The sequence below is a fragment of the Rhinolophus ferrumequinum genome, chromosome X (assembly GCF_004115265.2).
Source record: "Rhinolophus ferrumequinum isolate MPI-CBG mRhiFer1 chromosome X, mRhiFer1_v1.p, whole genome shotgun sequence".
Lineage (NCBI taxonomy): Eukaryota > Metazoa > Chordata > Mammalia > Chiroptera > Rhinolophidae > Rhinolophus > Rhinolophus ferrumequinum.
Window position 1 is genome coordinate 92,780,269 of NC_046284.1, and position 18,965 is coordinate 92,799,233.

Here is an 18,965-nt window from a genome sequence, read left to right on the forward strand (position 1 = left end):
AGGGTGCCAAAAAAATGTATATACATTTTAAGAAAGGAAAAAACTGCATTAAAATTGTAATACTCAATATATACCGATAACAAAAGACTACAAGTCACGTGTATAAATTTTTTTGGCACCCTTTTTTGGCCTTATTACAAATCACAGTATCGCAGCTTGTAAATTGGAGCTACATTTGGAAGAATATTTTTAACATCTAATGCCAGTTTCAAAATATGCATTATCTTAGCCTCAGCAATCAGACAAGACAAATAAAAGATACCCAAATTGGAAAGGAAGAAGTAAAACTCTCATTATTTGCAGATGACATGACATTATATATACAAAACCCTAAAGACTCCTCCAAAAAATTATTAGAATAAATGACTTCAGTCAAGTTGCAAGATACAGAAAACAATCCCATGTACAATTGCATCAAAAAGTATAAAATACCTAGGAATAAATTTAACCAAAGAAGTAAAAGACTTGTACTCTGAAAACTGTAAGACACTGAAAAAAGAAATTGAACAAGATACAAATAAATGGAAGGATACACCTTGCTCATGATTGGAAGGATTAATATTATTAAAATGTCCTTACTACCTAAAGTAATATACAGATTCAATGCAATCCCTATAAAAATACCAACGGCATTTTTTTCAGAATTAGAACAACTAATCCTAAAATTTATATGGAACCACAAGAGACCCAGAATAGTCAAAGAAACCTTGAGAAAGAACAAAGTGAGAGGTATCATGCTCCCTGTAAAATATACTATTTTATACTTTTTTATACTACTTTTTATACTATGGTACTGGCATAAAAACAGATATATATAGATCAATGGAACAGAATAGAGAGCCCAGAAATAAATCCTCACTTACATGGTCAGCTAATATATGACAAAAGGAGGCAAGGAGATATATACAATGAGGTAAAGATAGTCTCTTCAAAAAGTGGTAGTGGCAGAACTGGACAGATACATGCAAAAAAATGAAATTGGACCATGTTCTTACACCATATACAAAAATAAACTCAAATGGATTAAAGACTTAAATGTTAGCCCTAAAACCATAAAACTCCTAGAAGAAAACACAGACAGTAAACTCTTTGACATCACTCTTAGCAATATCTTTTTTGATATATCTCCTCAAGAAAGGGAAACAAAAGAAAAAATAAACAAATGGGACTACATCAAATTAAAAAGTTTTTGCACAGCAAAGGAAACCATCAACAAAACTGAAAGACAATCCATTAAATGGGAGAAAATATTCGCCAATGATAATCTGATAAGGGATTAATATCCAAAACATATAAACTCATACAACTTAACACCAAAAAACCCCAAACAATCCAATTAAAAAATGGGCAGAGGACCTGAATAGACATTTCTCCCAAGAGGACATACAGATGACCTACAGATATGAAAAGATGCTCAACATCACTAATCATCAGAGAAATGCAAATTAAAACCACCATGAAATATCACCTCACACCTGTTAGAATGGCTATCATAATAAATCAACAAATAAATGCTGGTGAGGATGGGGAGAAAAGGGAACCCTCATACACTGTTAGTGGGATTGTAAATTGATGTAGCCACTATGGAAAACAGTATGGACATTTCTCAAAAAATTAAACATAGACCTGCCATACGATCCAGCAATTCGACTTCTGGGTATTTATCTGAAGAAAACAAAAACACTAATTTGAAAAGTATGTGCACCCCAATGTTCATTGCAGCATTATTAACAATAGCCAAGATATGGAAGCAACTTAGGTGTCCATCAATGGATGGATAAAGAAGATGTAGTAGACACGTACAATGGAATATTATTCACCAATAAAAAGAATGAAATCTTGCTATTTGCAACAACGATGAACCTAGAGGGTATTATGCCACGTGAAATAAGTCAGACACAGCAAGACAAATACTGTATGATCTCTTACATGTGGAATCTAAACAAAACAAAACAAATGAATAAACAAAACAGGAACAAACTCATAGATATAGAGAACAAGCTGATGGTTACCAACGGGGAATAGGAAAAAAAATTAAAAACTAAACATAACTGTTATTCACCTCAGCAACATCTGAATAATAATAAACAAACAAATAAATAAATAAAATATGCATTCTCTCTGACCCAGCATTTCTACTACTCTGTATCTACCCTAAAGAAACACTCCTAAATAGGCACAAAGACACACGAACAGGGATATTCATCACCGAATTTTGTTAAAAGTGAACATAGAGCAATAGTGAAATAATGGCACATGCATACCAGGATTATGCAGCAGTTTAAAAAATTCGGTGGATTTATGTCATAATATGGAATGACTTCCAAGATAAATTTAGTGAATAAAACAAGTTGTAAAAAGATATGTGTATGCATATATATATATATATATATATATATATAAAAACACAACTACAAAATGCCATACATGTTTTAGTAAGCACATACGTAGAAAAGCCCATGTATATGATAACTGATAACAGTGGTTGACTCTGGCGAGTAAGGAAGAGAAGGGAATCAGGATTGGGGATGGTGATTGAGAGGACTTAAACCATCTGCTTAATAATTAGGTGTCTTTCAAGGACAATGACTGTGTGATTCGAAATTAATTTTTTTTTTAAGTCACAGGCACGTTTATTATCCTCTGGGCCACCACGGTCTTCCCTTCCTGGGCAGTGTCACAGGCAGGCCCAACCCTCAGGAGGCGACCACGCTGCCACCTGAAGCAGGCCCTTAGGGAAGCAGTGTTATGGGCGGCAGGAACAGCGCCCTCGGCTTGCCTGACAGGCTGCCAATCTCGGGACCCTGGGCTTCCTAGGACTTGACCCAGGAGGCAAACTTAAGGACACCTTCACCATCCCAGCTGAAGCCCGAGGATTTGACAACCTCCTGCTGAATCTGCACGGCCACGGGCAGCACGAACTGCAGCATCTTGCCTATGTCGTTGCCCGTGTTTTCCCGAGCCTCCTCCGTGCGCATGGCGTTCTCCCGGGCCAAGAACACCTGTATCACCTCGGCCAGAACCACCTTGGCCTGTTCGAGGTGCAGCTTGGGCCGAGGCAGACGCCAGAGGTCAACTGAAGTTGCACGTGCTGCAGAACACCCTGGAAATGCTCAGGAGCAATGGGACATCTGCTGCATAGGCACTCTAGACTGTGGTGGGGAGCTTTCCAGTTAGGACGGGAAAACTTACTAGACAAATTCAAAAAGAGCTGTAAGCACTTAGAAATTAATTTTTTATAAAGGGCATTTGGCTGTGTAGCCAATATTGTCATGCCCCCCAACTCCTGCCTTTGTCCCCACTCCCTTACACTTTAGTGCACACTGGCCCAACTTCCAACTGCTAGCTCGCCATTATTTCGCCTGAGGGCTTTCTCAGATCACTGGAGCCAGCTGTGCGGCTGGAGTCGGCTTTGCCACCTACGTGGAGGACCCGAAACGCCGGGGAGTGAACCCCCAGAAGCAGCCCTCAACCGATGACTGATGGGAATTGGTATACTTCTTAGTCAGGGTCCAGTCAAGAGGCAGAAGCCGCCATTAGCTATTCTAACAGACAGTATTTAATGTAAAAAAAAAATGTTAGGTAGGCATAAAGTTAAGTAGATAACTCAAATGGCGAAAAGAGAACGCTAACGTATCATAAAGAGGGTAATCACAAGAAGCTGCTACCACCCCCAGCGCTGGGGTACAAAAGAAAGAGAACGAAATTCTTACAACTTAGAAGCATGGAGAAAGGGCTCCATGGGGCTAAACCCCAGACCCCCTGAGGAGGGGGCACTGCTCACCTCATGCTGGTGTTTCCGATGGCGGTACGATGAGGCTGGTTCTGTGAATGTTGGACAATGCCAAACTGGATTCAACTGTAGACACAGAAAGGCGCTGTTGGTGCGGAGGGTGAGGAAATGCTCCCGAGGGCATGCGGACAGAAGCAGGAAGCTGCCAGGAAGGAACAGTTCCTCGATCCTCCTCCAGCCTTGCAGTCTCGATACCCTCCAGCGTCCCCTATAGGCAGAGTGTAACAGGGAGCCGCTGGCAAAGCAGAAAAGCGGATGACAGAATCCCTTGTCCAGAATCAAAAGGTAGAATATAGAAGGGTGAGTCTGGAGCTTAATAACTTTTAATAGCTGAATAAAATACACAAAAATAAAGAGAATAGTTTCATGAGTTCCAGTTTATCTACCACTCAGCTTCAACAGTTATTACTACTTTGGCTTTCTTGTTTCATATATTCCCCTCCATATTTTATCCCTGGAACATTTTAAAAGAAATCACATAATTTCATCCATAAATACCTAAGTATCTATAAGGATATGAACTTTAAGAACACAATATCATTATCACACCTAATAAAATTAACACTAATTCCTTAATATAATCTAATGCCCAGTCTGTGTTCAAATTTTCCTGATTGTCTCAAAAATGGCTTTTTACAGTTGGTTTCCTTGAATCAAGACCCAAATAATGTCCAGGTATTGTTTTAGTTAATATGTCTCTTTAAGTTTCTTTTAATCTACGGCTCTTCCTTCCCCCTTCCCTTTCTTTTTTATATCATTAATTCACCAAGGAAATCACGTCATTTGTCTTTTAGAATGTGCCATACTCTAAATTTGTCTGGTTGTATCCTGTCGGTATCATTTAACATGTTCCTCTGTCCTCTTTATTTTCTGTAAGCTGGTAGTTACCTCTGGAACCCTGGTTAGATTCAGGTTCAATGCTTTGCAAGGATATTCATAGGGAGTTGTGTACTTCCTATTACACCTCATTGGAAGCCACGATAGTAATCTTTTTTAAATTGAAGTATAAGTTTTAAATTGAAGTAAGATTATTAAATTGACGTATACTTTACCTACAATAAAATGCACAAAAATTAAGTGAACAGCTTGATGAATATTTACATAGGATGCAACCATGAAACTTCCACTTAGATCAAGATATTAAAGCATTTCCATAACCTAGACCATTCCTTCATGAAATGGTGATTTCCAATTCTGTCATTCTTGCAGAGCTTGAATTATTTTATGATGAAGAACTTTCTCATCAATTCTGGATGCTCTGAAGTACAATCAGGCCGGATAAATGTTTAACTTTATTTTTTCTTTGCCAGTTTTATGATTAATAAATCGGTATCCCAGCAGCCTCCAAAAAGTGACCATCGAGGTTTTATTTATTTTTAGTACCATTATGAACTCATAGAGTTTTAAATATTTGAGGTATAAATATACTACTTTGCAGTCATAATGCTTTTTGATGCTCACATTGTCCAATCTTGGGCCAGTGGAAATCCCTTAAAAAGTTGATTCCTTAGGCCTTTAATATGACTCTTGTAGTCCTTAATTTCCAATAAGACAGGATATTCCAGGTTCATCTTTTACATTTCCAGCCTCAGAATTGAAATTAGCCATTTTCTTAAGGAATTCTACATGTTTGTTTGTTTTAAATTATATTTAGTCACCAAGTTTGGATGCTGGGTATTTACTGTCATTTCTTTTAGGTCTTTTCAGTGCACAGAGCTAGGAAAGACATTTTTAGAGACAGAAAAATAAATTATGAATCAATACTGCTATTTCCAATCCAAATTAACGATTAAAGGATTTTTACTTAATTTCTTTGATTTTGTGTTTATATCTCTTTTTTCCTCATGTATAAAATCTTGGTTCTTAGTAATATTAACATAGTGACTTATTTGCTTTATTCTGCTATATACATAGAATAGTGTCAGGGTAACAACACCGATGTTACTCCTAATAATTAGACCACTAAATGCCATTTAAAATTTATTTTCAGTTCTTTTTGTCCTTCAGATCCAACCCACTAGGCATATACAATAAAAATTCTGTGTTTGCAAGTCACTTTAAATAATTATTCTCTGTGTAGTTTTGCCACCAACTTGATAGAGTTATTTGAGTTCATTTGTCTCCGTTTTTCTTCACTTTTTAAAGACTACTTTTTTCCCTTTATTATATTCAGATTTTAAATTATTTTAAACAATTTTATGGTTCCAATGTGTATTAGTGATCTATTGCTGCATAACAAATTAAACCAAATTTAACAGCTTAAAATAACAAACATTTATTATCTCGTGATTTCTGAGGGTCAGAAATCTGGAATGGCTTAGTTGAGTGGTTCTACCTCACGGTCTCTCCTGAAATACAGTCAAGATGTCAGCGGGGGCTGCAGCCATCTCAAGGCTTAACTGGAACTGGATGATCCGCTTCCAAGTTGCTTTACCCATGTGGCTGTTGGCCGACCTCAGATCCTCACCACATGAGACTACTCAACAGGGCAACTGGCTTCCCCCAAAACAAGTGATCCAAGAGAAAGTAAAACCAAAGCCACATTGTCTTTTAGAGCCTAATCTTGGAATTTACATACCAACACTTCTGCCAAAATCTATTGGTCACACAGACCAGTTCTGGTCCATTGTCAGTGGGAACTTGACAAGGATAAAAACTAGGAGGGGGACTCTTGAGGGCCATCTTTTACACAAAGCAAAAATATAAAACAAGATGTATTCAGAGAGGTCTAGCTTCCATTTTTGTGCTTTCTACGTTCTCTCACTCCCCCTTTAGGAAACCACTTTTATTAGTTCTTGCTTTACCTTCCCATTGTTTTGTTTTGAAAAATATCAGAAAATATGTACCTATATTTATATTCCCGAAATATACTCCCTTCTATACAACTTTTCTGCACCTTGCTTTTTTCCCCAGTTAAAACCATGTTCTACAGATCACCTAATAGCAACACACAGAGATCTTCCTTACTCCATTTGTATAGCTTCATTAAAGTCTATTATATATACTGGTTTAAATAAAAATTTAATAGCTTCATTGTTTATTAATTCTCCAATTTTGGGACATCTAAGTTGCTTATAATTTTCATCATCATAAATAATACTGCAACAACTATCTTTGTATATAGAGATTTTTCTGGATATAGGATTATTAGATATTTTAGACTACTAGACTCATAGATACAAATTTATTGAGTCAAAGGTATAATTTTTACAAATATATGGTGATGGAAGGAGAACTGACTCTGGGTGGTGAACACACAATGGGATTTATAGATGATGTAAACAGAATTGTACACCTGAAATCTATGTAATTTTACTAACAATTGTCACCCCAATCAATTTTTAAAAATAAAAAATAATAATTTTTATGCTCTGTTTATGTATTGCTAAATTGGTTCACAAAAGAGCTATACTGCATTATATTTCCACCTACTGTGTAGAGAGCTCATTTTCTCTGTGTTCTTATCTGAATTGGGTAGTCTAATTCTTTTTAGTGTTTACTATTTTGACAGCTATATCTAAGTATATTCTGTAAACGGCCATGTATTTTCACATCATCCTTTAGTACTGTTAGTTTACTTTATTACTCTCTACTTCAAAGGTAACTTACTAATTTAGAAACTATAATATATCAAATATCATTTTTGACTACTTAAATTTATTTTTCTGTATCTTTAACCTTAAGTGCATGTGGACTTATAGAATATTTTTCTGAGCTAGTAAATATTTTGTACTTACATGCAAGACTATAATGTGTGCAAAAATTATAAAGTGCAATGATTATACAAGAGTCATCTAAAATGCAATAGCAATTATTCCAGCCATTTTCTAGTATAATGTATTCATATATTTGGAGATAGTAAAATATTCAGGTTATTTTGTTGGATTTGTAGCACTATGATTTTTTTTTACCATAATAATAGCTGTTAACCCTTCTTCACTAAGAAGATATAAACTGGAGTTAAGAGATCTATTATTCATGGACGACATATTCAATAAATGTTTTGAAAACAGCACTGCCATGTTTCCCAATAAGGTAGCTATGATATATGTTTCTAAATTCATGCCATCATTCTTCATTGGATTAATTAGCAAAATGATCTTTTTCTCCTTTTTCTTTTCTTAGTGATATTTTAAAAATATTTTTGGCATTTATACAGAGTGCAATTTATAGGTCATAAAAATATTCATGTTATAAAGTACTTTTGCATAGCTCTTCTGTAGCTACTGCAAATACTAATTATGAATATATATTTAGGTATTCTTAACACTCAGCCATTTTCCTGAAATGTAAACAGACTCAAAAGCAGAGCCCTCCAGGTATGGAGGTGGGGGTCAGTAACACCAAGACCACCTGCAAATCTTCAGTTTCATTGTTACCAATAAACAATTCTGTGTTGAAATGCCCTGAAATTCCTCAGACCCACCTTAGAAGAGAACACTATGAATCAATATGCTTCCTGCCTTGACCAGCAAAACAACACAGGCCTGCTGGAATTAACCTTCACAGCACAATAGCAAAATACTGATTATAGTTCAATACTTTTCAGAAAGCTGAAATAGTTCAAAGCACTTTTTGTTTGGAACCACAATGCAAAAATTAGCAAATATGGCCAATAAAAATCAATACAGAATGCAAATTAAAACTAGGTACTTTTTAAGGACTATAAAACTGATGAAAATCAATGACAATGTTACTATCAGTGTCAGTAAGGATAGGCCTCTCCCTTCACTGCTCAGGTTAAACACATTTTTAGAGCCTTTTTAAGGTACATCCTGGTAATCTGCATCAAAATTCTTTAAAAGGTACATTCTCTGTGCCTAGCAATTACATATGTAGCAGTTCATCCTGAAGAAATAATTGACGATATGGGCAGAGAAAAATTACAAGGATGTTTATTACAGCATAGTGAATAGCAAAAAAGCTGGAAACCAAATGTCCAGCAATATGGAGACTGTTTCAGCAAGTTATACTCATATGCAATCATTCAAAATCATTCTGTAGAAGTCTATTTGTGGCCGGCTTTGTTATTCACATGTCTAATATTCTTTCCCCTTTTCTTCCATGCTAACAGAACCCAGAGATTGTTCAGGGCAGCTGTGTTCATTGCTCCAGGCACAAAATCATGACAATCCCATTCTCACTTTCCCAGCTTCCCCTGCACCTATGGATGAACCTGTGATCCAATTCTGGCTAATTACATATAAGAGGAAGTCTACTGGGGACTACTGGGAACGGTTTTGCTTTCCTGATAAAAAGGACAGATATGGTTGATGCCAGCAATCACCTACTGTGGACTTGCTGTTTAAGTGAGACGGACTCCTATTTATTAAGCAAGGGTCAGCCGGTGTCATGCAGGGTCTCTGGTCCCGCTCCCCACATAAGAATGCAGGACATGGTGAGGCCAAAAAGGAACACCCACGGAGCCAGAGATAGGGGAGTCATACCACTATATTCTCACTGGCGGCTGGGTTGGAGACACAGGAAGCACGAGCCACACTATCCGCAACCTGCTGTCCACTTCTCTCTGCCAACCAACGAACCCCACTTGCTAACTGCAATCCGCTCTTGCTAGCTCAGCCACCATCTTCTTGCTAGCCCCCATTTTCTGCTAGCGTAGCCACAGCAGTTATATTAGTGGTTAATGGCTCACTGGTTACAACTGACGGCCAACTAGCCATGGATGATGGCCATCCAATGACAGTTGATGGCCATTTACTACCCAAGTGAGCACCTTTCTACGTGAGGCCGAGAGCCTGGAAACTGCACTCCTGGCTCTGTCCCCACAGCCGGGTTTTCTGCCTTTCCGAGTCAAGTTTCCCTGACTATGGTAGATGCTGCGATTTGCTGCTCAGATAAGCTGTCATGCGGGGCCTCTAGTCCCACTCCCCGCATAACAATGCAGGACATGGTGAGGCCAAAAAGGAACACCCATGGAGCCATAGGCAGGGGAGTCATACCGCTATAGTCTCACTGGAGGCTAGAGTCACACAACCTGCAACCTGCTGTCCGCTTCTCTGCCTGCCAACCAACCGGCTCACTCTCGACTCCCAACTCGACTCACCAACCAGCGCATCCGGGGCAGTTATATCGGGCTAATTGGCTCACTGGTAACAGCTGATGGCCACCCAGCCACAGCGGATGGCCATCTAATAACCGAGCCAGCACCTTTCCACGTGAGGCCGAGAGCCTGGAAACTGCTCTCTGGGACTCTGTCCACACATAAGCCGTTAGGAGTCCCAGCTATGGGGAGTGTTACAAGCTGACAGCCTTCATCTGCCAGCTATCTCCAGGAATTATTGTGGGGACAGAGTCCCAGAGAGCAGTTTCCAGGCTCTCAGCCTCACGTGGAAAGGTGCTGGCTCGGGTAGTAGATAGCCACAGCTGTGACTAGTTGGCCATCAGCAGTAACCAGTTAGCCATTAGTCACTAGTATAACTGCCGTGGCTACACTAGGGGGTGGGTTGGTTGGCAGAGAAACAGAGGCGGATTGCGGCTCCTGCTTCCTGGGTCTCCAACCCAGCCGCCATCAAGAATATAGTGGTATGACTCCCCTATCTATGGCTCTGTGGGTGTTCCTTTTTGGCCTCACCATATCCTGCGTTCTTATGTGGGGAGCTGGACTGGAAATCTTGCATGACAATTATACTCTGTTGAAGTCAGCTGCCTTGCCCAATGTCCCCTGCCCCAGGGGACAGCCCACATCTAACAACATGGAAGTATAAAAGCCCAGCCTTCTTTCTTCAATTTGGGACGTTACAGGGTCCTCTAAGCCACAAAGTTGAAGCCCTTGTTGCTCTAGCACCATTGTCCAGATTGCCCTCCTGTCTAATCCTACTTTATTTCCTTCCCCCATACATGTTGATACTGAAAACACTACCTAATAAACTTCCTGCACACCAATCTCTGTCTGAGTCTGTTTCCTGGGAAACCCCACCCACAACACTAGTGACATTTATTCACATGAAAAGATGTTCAAAATATATTGCTAAATGACAAAACAACAGGTTATAAAATAGTATGCATGATGTCATCCTGTTTTCTTACACAGATTACATGTCTGCAGAGAAAAAAATAACTGGAAAACTTTTTTAGGAGATTATAGAATATCTTTATGATCTTGTGATAATAGAAAAAATCTTAAATAAGACATAAAGAGTGCAAACCATAAAGAAAGGCTTATACATTTTTTAAGAAAAGATTTTATTGGAGAAGGGGAACAGGACTTTATTGGGGAACAGTGTGACTTTTTCCAAGTCAAGTTGTTGTCCTTTCGGTCTTAGTTGTGGAGGGCGCAGCTCAGCTCCAGGTCCAGTTGCCGTTGTCAGTTGCAGGGGGTACAGCCCACCATCCCTTGCGGGAGTCGAACCGGCAACCTTGTGGTTGAGAGCTCGCTGGCCCATGTGGGAATCAGCCAGCAGCCTTCTGTGTTAGGAGCACAGAGTTCCACTGGGCCGGCCTGAAAGGCTTATATATTAGAATACACTTAAATTAAAACTTGGGTTAATCAAAGGGCACTATAAACACATTGAAACTAAGCCACAAACAAGGAGACAATATTTTTATATTTTTATCATGATAACTGACAAAAGATTGTATCCAGAATATATAAAGAATCAACTAGAAAAAGATGAATCCAATAGAAAAGAGAGCAAAGAATATGAAAAGGCAATTCACAAAAGAAAAACCATACATGGCCAATAAAATATTAAGAGACTCTTAACCTCAACAACTCTCAGGAAAATGCAAAACATTTTTCACCCATCAGAGAGACAAAAATGAAAAAGATTGATAATATCCAGTGTTGGCAAGAGTGTGGGGAATCAGGCATTGATACATAATATTTTAAAAAATTAGTCTTTTTATAGGTAATTTGTCCCAGGTTTTTTTGAGAGTAATTTTTAATAGTAAAAAAGTTTAAGCAACTTAAATTTCTACTAGGGAATAAATAAACTATGGCACAGTCTATGGAGTAGTAAATAGAAGTCAAAAAGAAAGAAGCCAATGCATATATGCCAGATCTTTTCCCAAAGTTCTTGTACAATTTTACATTCTCACCAACAGGGTTTGAGAGTTCCAGTTGCTCTACATCCTCCCCAACATTTGGCGTTGTCAGTCATTTTAATTTAGCCATTCCAATAGGTGTATAGAGGTATTTCATTGTGGCTTTAATTTGTATTTCTCTAATGACTAATGACCTCGGTCATTTTTTTCATCTGATAACTGGCCATTTGTTTATTTTCTTTTGAGAAATATCTGTTCAAATCTTTTGTCCATTTTAAGTTGGGTTTTTTTTATTACTGAGTTATAGAAATCTTCATATTTCTTATATAGCAGTCATTTATCAGATACACATTCTCTGAATATTTTTTCCCAGTATGTAAATTGCCTTTCAATATTCCTTTTCTATTATTATTAGTTTCAGGTGTACAAAGTAATGAAATAGGCATTTAAACCCTCATAAAGTGATAACCCACCCCCCAAGCTACCACCCGTCAGACATCTTATATAGCTGTTACAATACCTTTGACTATCTTCCCTATGTTGGACTCCACATCCTGTGACTATATATACCTATATATTCATTATAGCATTCAGTATTATTCTACTTCAGCTCTTCAGGTGTACAGCACATTGATCAGGCATCTACAGTTTATGACGTGATCCCCCTGATAAGTCCAGTGCCCATCTGGCACTTTACGTGATCTTTACAACATTGTTGATCATATTCCCCAAACTGTATTAACTACCAATTTGTATTTCTTAATGCCTTCACCTTTTCCACCCTGCCCCCAACCCCATTCCCATCTATCACCCTGATACATCTAGAACCTATCGGGCACCATACCTAGATATCACAATAATATTGCCTATATTCCTTATGCTGTACCCTACATCCCCATGACTACTGTATAACACCCAATTTGTACTTCTTCATCCCTTCCCCTTTCACCCATCCGTAACCTCCCTCCCATCTTAATGAAGTCCCTCTGAGATTCCTTGTAATGCTGGTTTGGTGGTGATGAACTCCCTCAGCTTTTTCTTGTCTGGGAAGCTCCTTATCTGTCCTTCAATTCTAAGTGACAGCCTTGCTGTCAATATTCTTTTTTTTTTTCTTTTTAAGGAGGGCACAGCTCACAGTGGCCCACGCGGGGATCGAACCAACAATCTTGGCATTATTAGCACCATGGTCTAACCAACTGAGCTAACTGGCCACCCCATGCTGTCAACATTCTTAATGGTGTCTTTTGATGAGCAGAGTTTTAAATTTTGATGTAATCTATCAATGTTTTCTTTCGTTGTACTGCTTTCTGTGACCTGCTAGGCCAACTTTACCTATCCCAAATCATGAATATATTCTTCTAAGTTTTCCTTTTAAAAACACATGGTTTTACCCCCTACATTTAGGTGTATGACCCATCTCAGATTAATTTTTGTGTATGGTGTGAGGTAGAAGTTGACTGACATTCGTTGTTTTCCATATGGAGACCCAGTTGTCATAGCGTCATTTGTTGCATAAACTTTCCATTCCCTATTGGATTGCTTCAGTGCCTCTGTAAAAAATCAAATGTCTATGTAAGTGTGGGTCTATGAGTATTTCTAGCTCTACTCTATTCGTCAATTTATGTGCCATACTCTCTTGATTAGCACAGCTTTACAATAAGCCTTGAAGTTAGGTAGTGTAAATTATCAAACTTTGTTCTTCCCTTTCAAATTCTTTGGATATTCTAGGTCCTTTATATTTCCATATACACTTTAGAACTAGATTTTCAATATCTCCAAAAATAACTGCTGGTATTTAGATATGGATTGCATTGAATCTATAGATCAATTTAAGGAGAATTGACAGATTAACAATATTGAGACTTTCAATTCATGGACATGATCTATCTTCCCATATATTTAGTTTTTCTTTAATTTATCTCAGAAATGTTTTCTAGGACAGAGGTCTTGCATACGTTAAATTAATTCCTAAGTATTTTATGGTTTTTGGTGACATCATACATGGAATTTATTTTTAATTTTTTTGCAATTGTATGCTGATAGCATATAAAAATATAATTGAGTTTTTAAAAATTAATTTTGTATTCTATGACTTTGAAAAATTAGGTAGTAGTTGTGTGTATTTCTTAAGGTTTTCTAAATAAACAATCATGTCATCTGCAAATAGAGACAGTTTTACTGTTTTCTTTCTAGTCTGTTTGCCTTTTATTTTCCTTGCCTTATTGCACTGGATCAGGCTTCAAATACAATGTTGAACAGAAGTGATGAGAATGGCATTCTTACCTTGTTCCTGCTTTAAGGATAAAACATTCAATACTTCACCATTAACTATACTGTTAGTTGTAGGTTTCTTTTGTAGGTGCCCTTTATGATTTTGGAGAAGAAAAAATTAGTGAATTTGAAGACAGAGTAATAGAAACTATCCAAAATTAAACACATAGAGAAAAAGGAATTTTTAATAATTAAAAGAGCATCAGTGAGATGTTTGATAACTTCAAGTGGTCTAAAATATGGTAATTGGAGCCTCTGAAAGGGGGAAAGGACAGAAAAAAACATTTGAAGACATAATATACAAAATATTCCAAACTTCACCAGCACATGTACAGTACAAGAAATGTTAAAGGAGGGCTGGCCCGGTGGCTCAGGCAGTTAGAGCTCCATGCTCCTAACTCCAAAGGCTGCTGGTTTGATTCCCACATAGGCCAGTGGGCTCTCAACCACAAGGTTGCCAGTTCAATTCCTCAAGTCCCACAAGGGATGGTGGGCTCCGCCCCCTGCAACTAAAATTGAACACGGCACATTGAGCCGAGCTGCCACTGAGCTCCCGAATGGCTCAGTTGGGTGGAGCGCATCCTCTCAACCACAAGGTTGCCGGGTTCGACTCCCACAAGGGATGGTGGGCTGCGCCCCCTGCAACTAGCAACGACAACTGGAGCTGGAGCTGAGCTGTGCCCTCCACAACTAAGATTGAGGGAACAACAACTTGAAGCTGAACAGCACCCTTCACAACTAAGATTGAAAGGACAACAACTTGACTTGGAAAAAAGTCCTGGAAGTACACACTGTTCCTCAATAAAGTCCTGTTCCCTTTCCCCAATAAAATTAAAAAAAAAAAAAAAAAAGAAATGTTAAAGGAAGTCCTTTAGGCAGAAGGAAAGTAATATCAGATAAAAATCTACACAAAGGAATAAAGAGCACCAGAAAAGTAACTACATGGATAAATATATAAGATTTCTTCTTCTTATGTAAATGTCTTCAAAGGATAATTGACTGTTAAAACAAAGATAATCACAACGTATGTATGACATGGTTTGTAACATATACAAAGGGTGCCCAAAAAATGTATGCACGTTTTAAGAAAGGAAAACTGTATTAAAATTGTAATACTCAATATATACCGATAACAAAAGATGAATACAAATCATGTTGGACTTTCGCAATTACAAGCGGAGCTCAAAGTGGTTACCATCAGCATTCAGACACTTTTGATCACGGCAAAATACTGCTTGAGCAACGTTGAACAAAGTGTCCATTGTATACATGTTTTTGGCACCCCCAGTATAAATGTTAAATGCGTGGCAACAATAGCATAAAGGCCAAGTGGAGAGAAATGGAAGTATACTATTGTAAGGTTCTTATACTATATTAAGTGGTATAATATCACTTAAAGGTAGATTGATAAGTTTAATATGTGTACTATAAACCCTAAGACAACAACAAAAATTAAAAACATATATCTGTAGCTATTTACTATTCTGGCATAACAAATTACCACAAATTTAGCAGCTTAAAACAATGTCCATTTATTAGCTCATAGTCCTATAGTTCAGAAGTCAGGCACAGCATGGGTCAGTTCTCTGCTCAGGGTGTCACAAGCTAAAATTAAATTGTTGGCCAGGCAGAGTTCTTGTCTGGCAGTTCTGGGGGATATCCACTTCCAAGCTAATTCTTTTTGACAGACCAGTTTCTTGTGCTTGTTGAATTGAGGTTTGGGTTTCCTGGAGTCACTTTCAGCTCCTAGAGGCCACCCACATTCCTTAACACATGGCCCCCTCCATTTTTCAGGAAGCAACAGCACAATCAGTTCCTCTCGTGCTTTGACTCTTTGACTTCTTCTTCTGCTACTAGCTAACAAATATGATAAAATGGAATCATGTAAAATACTCAATGAAGACCCACCCTCCCCCCCAAAAAAAGCAGAAAAAGAAGAAATGGGAGCAAAAAAACAGGGACAAAGGGAAAACATATAGCAAGATGTTGGACGCAAGCCTAATCATATAAAAATTACATTACATGTAAATAGTTTAAATACCTCAATAAAAGGCAACTACTGTGTTTCCCCGAAAATAACACCTAGCTGGACAACCAGCTCTAATGCGTCTTTTGGAGCAAAAGTTAATATAAGACGTGGTTTATATTATATTATATTATATTATATTATATTATATTATATTATGTTATATACCTGGTCTTACATTAATTTTTGGTCCAAAAGACGCATTAGAGCTGATTGTCTGGCTAGGTCTTATTTTCCGGGAAACACAGTATATACTGCCTATAAGAAACTTAGGTACTCAGGAAAGTCTTGCCTCAGTAATGGGGAATTATTAGTCCTAGGCTGATAATTGCTCCAGACCCACCTAACAAATCATGACAATAAGACCCAAAAGGATAAAAATATGTCCATGTAGATGAACTGCACCCCAGAACAAAGCTTAAGAATATGTATAGGAATACAAAAATATCCAGCAGAGGCAGCCAGATGGCTCAGTTGGTTAAAACGCAAGCTCTGAACAACAAGGTTGCCAGTTCGATTCCCACATGGGCCAGTGAGCTGCACCCTCCACAACTAGATTGAAGACAACGAGCTGCCGCTGAGCTCCCGGAGGGGTGGCCGGATGGCTCAGTTGGTTAGAGCACGAGCTCTCAACAAGGTTGCCGGTTCAATTCCCACATGGGATGGCGGGCTATGAAAACGGCGGCTGGACTTGGGGCTGAGCTGCACTCTCCACAACTGGATTGAAGGACAATGACTTGGAGCTGATGGGCCTTGGAGAAACACACTGACCCCCAATAATCCCCAATAAAATAAAATAAAAAATCCAACACCCAACAAAGTGAAATTCACAATGTATGGCATCCATTTAAAGACTACTAGGCATTCAGAGAGGCAGGGAAATGTGACCTGGGGTTAGGTAAAGATTTCTTAGATACAACATCAAAAGAATAATTCCTCCCCAAATGAAAAATGAAAAATCGGACTTTATGAAAATTAAAACCTTTTGTCCTTTGAAAGACACAAGAGAATGAAAAGACAAGCCATAGACTGGGGAGAAATATTTATAAAACACACATCTTTTAGTGGCAGAATTCAGATAACATAAAATTTACCATCTTAATCATTTTTAAGTGTACAGTTTAATAGTGTTAAGTACATTCATACAGTTGTACGACTAATCTCCAGAACTCTTTGCATTTTGCAAAACTGAAACTCTATACCCATTAAACAACTCCCCATTTTCCTCTCCCCCTGCTCCCTGGCAATTACCATTCTACTATCTGTCTTAGTGAATTTGACTACACTAGGGACTTAATATAAGTTGAATCATACAGTATTTTTTTTTTGGTGACTGGCTAATTTTGTTCAGCATAATGTTCTCAAGATTCATCCATGTTGCAACATGTGTCAGAATTTCTTTCGTTTTTAAGGCTGAATAATACTCCATTGTGTGGATAGAGCACATTTTTTATTCATTCATGGATGGACAGTGGGTTGTGTCTGCTTTTTGGCTATTGTGAATAACGCTGCTATGAACATGGGTGTACAAATATCTCTTTGAGTCCCTGCTTTCAATTTTTTTTTGGCCCATACCCAGAATTGGAATTGCTGGGTAATATCGTACTTCTATTTTTAATTACAAAGCATATGTTTTATAAGAGATTTGTGTCTAAGATATATTAAAAAATTCTCAAAACTCAATAATAAGGAAACAATCCAGTAAAGTTGGGGCAAATGATTTGAACAAACATTTCACCAAAAAAGACATGTAAATGACAAAAAACACTTTAAAAGATGCTAAATATCATTATTATCATTAGGGAAATGCAAATCAAAACCATGAGATACTACTACATACCTATCAGAATAGCAAAAAATGAAAAAGACTGACTATACCAATTATTGGCAAGGATGCAGAGGAACTGGAACTCTCATACATTGCTGGTGGAAACGTAAAATGGTGCAACTACTTTGTATAATATTTGGCAGTTTCTTAAAAGTTAAACATACACCTACCTTATGATCCAGCTTTTCTACTCCTATATATTTACCCAAGAGAAAAGAAAGCATATATACATACAAAGATTTGCACGTGACTATTCATAGGAGCTTTATCTGTAATAGCCAAAAATTGGAAACAACCCACATGTCCATCAACAGGTGAATAAATTATGGTGTATCCATATGATGGAATACTACTCAAAAATAAAAGGGATGAATTATTGATACATGCAACAATATGGATGAATTGCAAACTAATTATGCTGTGCAAAAGAAGCCAGATAATAATGAGTATATATTGTATGACTCCATTTATATAAAATTCTAAGAATTGCAAAATAACCTATAATGACTAAAAGCAGATCAGTGGTTGCCTGGGGCAAGGGTGGGCTGGGGAGGGACTGAAGGGAGGAATAATAAAGGGGCACCAGGAAAATTTTGAGAGTGATAGATATGGTCACTATATTAATTGTGCCAATAATTTCATGGATATGAAATATAATTATACATAATTAATATACAAACTAAATATATGAAAAACTATATACCTCAATAAAAATATGCACAGAAACATCCAGATGGGTTCATCACCCTCCAAAAAAACCTGGATATAAGTTGTCTTACATAATCTTGACAGCAGGGAGACAAAAAATTTTGGCAGGGGCTTATCTTTCCAAGGTTTTTTTTTAATCCAGTAATTTATTTCCTAAGTTTGTTCCCCACTCACACGTGGATTCTCTTACAATAGAAAAGGCCCACCAAACCCAAATATAGAGCAGTGGAATAATAATTTCCTGGCTATGGCTAAATATCAAAATTCGGGACTTCCATTTCTGGGAAAATGGAGTAAATGGATTTTCCCCTAGACTTTATATGTAAAATAAACAT

The 18,965-nt window shown here is 37.7% G+C and overlaps 1 non-coding gene and 1 pseudogene across 1 annotated transcript; both read right to left on the reverse strand.

The window, feature by feature from the left end:
- Positions 1-2,696: 2,696 nt before the first annotated feature.
- LOC117017540 (protein C10-like) lies at positions 2,697-3,072 on the reverse strand (annotated as a pseudogene).
- An 88-nt stretch (positions 3,073-3,160) lies between these two features.
- Positions 3,161-3,223, reverse strand: LOC117030374 (U7 small nuclear RNA). Its single transcript, XR_004424380.1, has one exon. It is a non-coding gene; the product is annotated as a U7 small nuclear RNA (small nuclear RNA).
- Positions 3,224-18,965: the final 15,742 nt, after the last annotated feature.